Source organism: Scyliorhinus torazame, chromosome 13 (genome assembly GCF_047496885.1).
Source record: "Scyliorhinus torazame isolate Kashiwa2021f chromosome 13, sScyTor2.1, whole genome shotgun sequence".
Classification (NCBI taxonomy): Eukaryota; Metazoa; Chordata; class Chondrichthyes; order Carcharhiniformes; family Scyliorhinidae; genus Scyliorhinus; species Scyliorhinus torazame.
In genome coordinates, this window is record NC_092719.1 from 59,097,826 (window position 1) to 59,103,825 (window position 6,000).

Genomic DNA, 6,000 nt, shown 5'->3' on the forward strand with positions numbered 1-6,000 from the left:
CGCAGCTCACTGTGGGAGACTTGGGTGGGGTTCTCTCCTCATGGTGTGAGAGCTCCTTTGTTGGGGCAGATTTGTTTGGTTGGGGAGCTTGGTCCGTATCCCCCTTCTGGGTTCCAGGCAACCTTGAACATTAGATGCTAACCTGCCCGTCGGGGAGAAAGCAAAGAACATGAGATGGATTGGTTAGGGCGTTAAGTTTCTTTTCAGGCACTGGAGTCTTCCTTTCAGCCAAATAAAAGTTGTTAGGTTCATCAAATTGGAAAGGGTTCCACAGCATTATTGTTTACGAGCTTTTACGTCCTGTCTTAAGCAAACCAACTATACACCAGTAACCGTCCCCCATTTAAATAAAAGCAAACATCATTTGTACTTTGAATAGAATTCAAAAATAACCACCAAGGTGTTGATGTCCTCGGTGATGCTCCTCAGTGATTGGGCCATGCTCTGCAGTGACTTGGCAATGCCCTCCTCTGACTGGGGCAAGCTCCGCAGCGCCTTGGCCATTTCCATCTGAGTGCGGGACATGCCCTGCACCACATCATCAAGGTCACATCCCCCAGTGGGTCGGGCATTCCGCCGACGCCCTCAGCCATGGCTGTCACCGACTGCGTCATGCCTTGGACACCTTCACTCATGCTGCCGATGTTATGCACCAAGCTCTCCACTGTGGTCGCCACCTTAGCAGTGTTGGCCTCGGTGTCGTGCATTGCCGGTGACATCACCTGCACCCGTAGCCTCTGGGACTCCTGCTGGAGTGATGCTGACATCACCTTCTGAATGTCCTGGCTGCTCCCTAACGTCGCCATCAGCTCTGGGTAACCCTGTGCCAGAAGCTCAGCATCAGGCTGGAACGCAGCTGGGACCTAGGATCCATCAGACCTCCAACTGCTGTCTCACCTGGGGGTTCCTGCCTCCACCTGATGTACATCAGCAGCTGTGTAGTGCTCACATGATTGTGCCCCAAATGCCAGTCCACTAACGTTTCCCACCGAGGTGTGCGTCTCTGCGCTGGTGCATGGTGGGGATGACAGCTGTGACATGCCGATCATGGCATCCTTGGAGCTCTCCTCTGAGGTGTTCTCCTGGGAGGCAGGGGAGGGGTCACCTGGGATGGGCTGACGCCGTCGGCTGGATGACTTGCGAGAGAATGGGCATGTGGCCAGTGGGGGGGGGTGGGTCAGTCAGTAAAGCAAACAACAAACATGGGACAGGTCCTCTGGGTGGGGCCCGATGAATCCTCAACTCTGTAGCATCCGCCATCCTCCGCATTGGTGACTGCCCTGTCCTTGTATACTCCTGCCACCTCCAGGGCCAGTTCTTCGAAGGTGGTGAAGATTCGTATGTCCGGCATGCCTCTGCCAGTCTGGGCCCTCTCCTGGTGATTGTGGGAGAGCTTCTCCTACGGAGACACACAGAGAGCGTCATTAGCCACATGCATGGTTCACAGTGGTCGGAGGGAATTGTGAAGGAAGGGTTGGGAGGGTTGAAGGGCGAGGGGGTGGAGGGGGAGTTGGGGGCCACGTGGAGGGTTGGGGGGGTGAATGCTCACGTGAGGGCAGAAAGGTCTTGAGGGGGGGCATGGTTGTGTCAACTCACACATGTGGCTCGGTGTAGGTCATTGACCTTCTTACGACACTGGTGGCTAGTCCTCCTGGTCACACATCCCAAGCTCACGGCCGTCGCCACCTCGTCCCAAGCAGCAATGACTACCCTGTGGCTCACCCTCCGGGGCCCTCAGGGGAACAGGACATCCCTCCTTGCCTCCACTGCATCGTGGAGTCTCCCCAGGTCTAAACCCACAAATCTTGGGGCCGGCTATCTCGGCGCCATGGCTGCGAGCTTAGTGGAGTTGATGGTGTAAGTGCTGTTTAAGTACTGCCGACCTTGTTACTGGAGGGTGAATGCGGTCCTGGCGAATCGGCTGGCTAGCCTTAATTTGCGTCAGGAAGCCCGTGAGGGCTCATTACGTGGACCAATTTCAGCAGGAGACAGTTCAGGGCACAGAGCTCACAGCAAGCCACTCAGACATTCACCATGTGCTGAGTGCCTCTCCAAGATAGTGTGAGGGCTGGGTCCACAGGTTAAAGGGTAATGAACGAACCACAGTAACAAGTTTACAGATGATGTTATTGATAGTAATAAAACAGAGTTGTACCATCTGCAACCATGTTGGTTCGTCTGTGTAGCAGAGCACCCAACATGACAAACAGTTTTGCCAGCCTCATCGGGCCCCGCTCACTACCACACTTACAAATCTTTCCAGAAAATCGCACCCTCTGTCTTGGTAAGGGTGTATTTATTCAGCATGAGCAATTTTGATGTAACTCATGTAGCTCTTGGATTGCAAGGAATAGCTTTGGAGGATTTGAGGTTAGATATCTTGCTTAAAGAGTTCACTGACATTTTCTTTTTGAGTTGATTGATGTGAAGTGTTTAAGAATTGGAGATGATTGGGTGGAGTCTTACCATATTTTTTCAAAGTGTCAGGCTCATACTGGAAACCGGAGTGTAGCTCTCCAGCTGCACAGACCAGTTTTATCTCAAGGTCCTGAGCTTCTTTAAGTAAAACAGGTGAATGGGTGTGGTTTAAGCGATCACTCTGGCAGGGCGGGGCCTGATAGAGTGGGCAAGGCCGGCTCCACAGAGATCGGAGCGCCATCTTTAAAGGGTGACCCGATCAGCACTAAAGTGGAACTTCACCCCTCCCCCAACCATGGAGGTATAGGGGACTCCCCCACCCTGGACAATCATCAGGGACTCCCACCCCCACCCCGTCCACAACCTCAGACGTTTCACTGCCTGCTGCCCACCATGCCTGCATGTTCCCTCCTCACCGCCACATTCCCTCCCACCGCACATAACTGGACACCAACCACTCCAGTTTCAGGCCGCCCCTAGCACAAGTTGCCACAGCCAGGTTGGCACTGTGCAAACTAACCACTGCCAACTTGGCATCGCCAACCTGTGACAGGGAGGCAGTGCCAGGGACTATCTGGACATGTCCTCCCCCGGGGGCGAAACGTACCTTTGTGCCCCCCCTCCCACCCGAGGGATCCCCATGACAGAATCTCAGCTTTCAAAAGCAGCTGTGAACCACATTGGCGTGTGAAGTGTTGGGTACTCTGCTACACAGACGAACCAACACGGTTGCGATTGGTACAGTTCAGGTTTATTTCAAACATCTATTTACAGTGGTAAACTGTTTACTGAGGTTGGATCATAACCCTTGAATCTGTGGACCTATTCCTAATCCTATCTTGTAGTGGCACTCAGCACATGGTGGATGTCTGAGTGGTTTGTAATGAGCTCTGTGCCCTGAGCTGTCTCCTGCTCGAGTGCCAAGGAAGTGTCGTGTTCCCTGTTTTGTACTGTGTATGCTCTTGCCTGTGATTGGCTGACATGTTGTGTGTGTGTTGATTGGTCCATTGATCTGTCCATCAGTATGTATGTATGTAAGTGCTATGATGTTTACCTGAATATCATGACATCCCTCCTTTTTTACAAGAACATGTGCCTATGTGGTCATAAGTAGAGATGTGTACTGAGTGTAGCTAAATGTGTGTGTGTGCAATATCTACAGCATGTACATGGGGCTAAACTATATACAAGGGGCGATGTCAGGTGCGACATAACAACGAGGTTGTACCATAAACAAAGAACGGGGAAATGTTGAACGACAAAACGAATTCCTGTAACGATAAGAACAGAAACATATTAACACAGTGGTAGTATGAGTTCAATGTACAAACAGTCTCATAAGTCCAGTCTAGTAGGTGGGCGACGAATTCGGGTTGACCGCCTCAAGGGTGGGTCTGGAACCACCGGCTGAGGAATGGGCCTGGCCACGGATGACGACGGAAGGGGCATGGTGGCAGGCAGTTTCAAGAAGTCGATGTCAGGAACAACAGGAGGGCGCGGTGTCGGTGTAAGTTCTCGTAGCGAGCGTGGAAGTAGGCGAAGAGCCCGGCGATTGTGCCTACGAATGGATCCATCGGGCATGCCAACCAGGAGCGAGCGGGGAGCCACGCGTTGGAGAACATCGTCAGGTGCTGACCAGCCACCTTCTGGTAGGTGGATGCGGACTTCGTCTCCAGGGGCCAGGGCGGGAAGATCAGTTGCCCGTGTGTCATATGCCCTCTTCTGGCGAACGCGCTGCTGTTGCATTCTGTGTAGTACCGGAGCATGGTTGGTTGTGGGTGCCAGAATGGAAGGCACAGTGGTCCTGAGGGCGCGACCCATCAACAGCTGGGCTGTTGAGAAGCCAGTGGCTAGTGGGGCCGAGCGATAGGCCAGCAGGGCTAGGCAGAAATCCGATCCGGCAGCAGCAGCCTTGCAGAGGAGCCGCTTGACGATGTGAATGCCCTTCGCCGCCTTTCCATTGGACTGGGGATGCAGAGGGCTTGACGTCACGTGTGTGAAGCCATACGAGGCAGCAAAGGATGACCATTCCTGGCTGGCGAAACAGGGCCCATTGTCCGACATGACAGTCATTGGAATGCCGTGGCGAGCGAAGGTGTCTTTGTAGGCCCTTATGACAGCTGACAATGTCAAATCATGCAGGCGTATGACCTCTGGATAGTTGGAAAAGTAGTCAATGATGATGACATAGTCCCTGCCGAGCGCGTGAAAGAGGTCCACACCCACCTTCGCCCAGGGCGACGTCACCAGCTCATGGGGCAGAAGCGTCTCAGGAGGTTGCGTCGGTTGAAACCTTTGGCAGGTGGGGCAGTTGAGCACCATATTGGCAATGTCATCACTGATGCCCAGCCAGTATACCGCCTCTCGGGCCCTCCGTCTGCACTTCTCGACCCCCAGATGGCCTTCGTGTAGTTGGTCAAGGACCAGCTTGTGCATGCTGTGCAGAATCACAATCCGATCCAGCTTTAGAAGGACACCATCAATGACGGCCAAGTTGTCTCGGACATTGTAGAACTGCGGGCACTGCCCTTTGAGCCACCCTCCCGTCATGTGGCGCATCACACGTTGTAGACGGGGGTCGGCCGCAGTTTCTCGGCGAATACGGGCCAGACTGGATTCGTCAGCTGGCAGATTTGGCGATGTGAAAGCCACCTGCACCTCGACCTGACAGACGAACCCCTCCGAATCTGGCGGTGTGCTCACTGCTCTAGATAGGGCATCCGCAATGATAAGGTCCTTACCCGGGGTGTAGACCAGTTGGAAGTCATACCTCCTAAGTTTAAGTAGGATGCGCTGGAGGCGAGGGGTCATCTCGTTCAGGTCCTTATTTATGATGCTGACCAGGGGGCAATGGTCAGTCTCAACGGTAAACCGGGGGAGACCACACACGTAGTCATGGAACTTGTCTAACCCGGCTAGCAAGCCCAGGCACTCCTTTTTGATCTGCACGTAGCGCTGTTCCGTGGGGGTCATGGCCCGCGAGTCTTAGGTGACCGGGGCCCATGACGCAGTGTCATCCCGCCGTAGGAGCACCGCCCCAATGCCGGACTGGCTGGCATCAGTCGAAATTTTAGTGTCACGAGATGTGTCGAAAAACGCCAATATCGGTGCTGTGGTGAGCTTAAGTTTGAGCTCCTCCCATTCCTGCTGGTGTGTGTGCTGCCACTGGAACTCCGTGGACTTCTTGACGAGGTGGCGCATAGTTGTCGTGTGGGAGGCAAGGTTGGGAATGAACTTCCCCAGGAAGTTGACCATGCCTAGGAAGCGTAGCACTGCTTTCTTGTCTGCCGGCTGCGGCATGGCTGTAATGGCGCTCACCTTGTCTGCATTTTCAAAACTGATTCAGCATCAAATGTAACAGTAAAAATATTAAACACATAACGCCATCAGACAAACAGAACCATCCTAACAATTCCTCCATGTAAGTTTTGGTGTAAGAATGTGGTATGTGCTCAAAGGTCCAAACAAAAAATGTATAAATTAGTTACATTATATGCATGATTATGGGGGCTGATTTAGCTCGGTGGGCTAGACAGCTGGTTCGTGATGCAGAGCAAGGCCACCAGTGCGGGTTCAATTCCC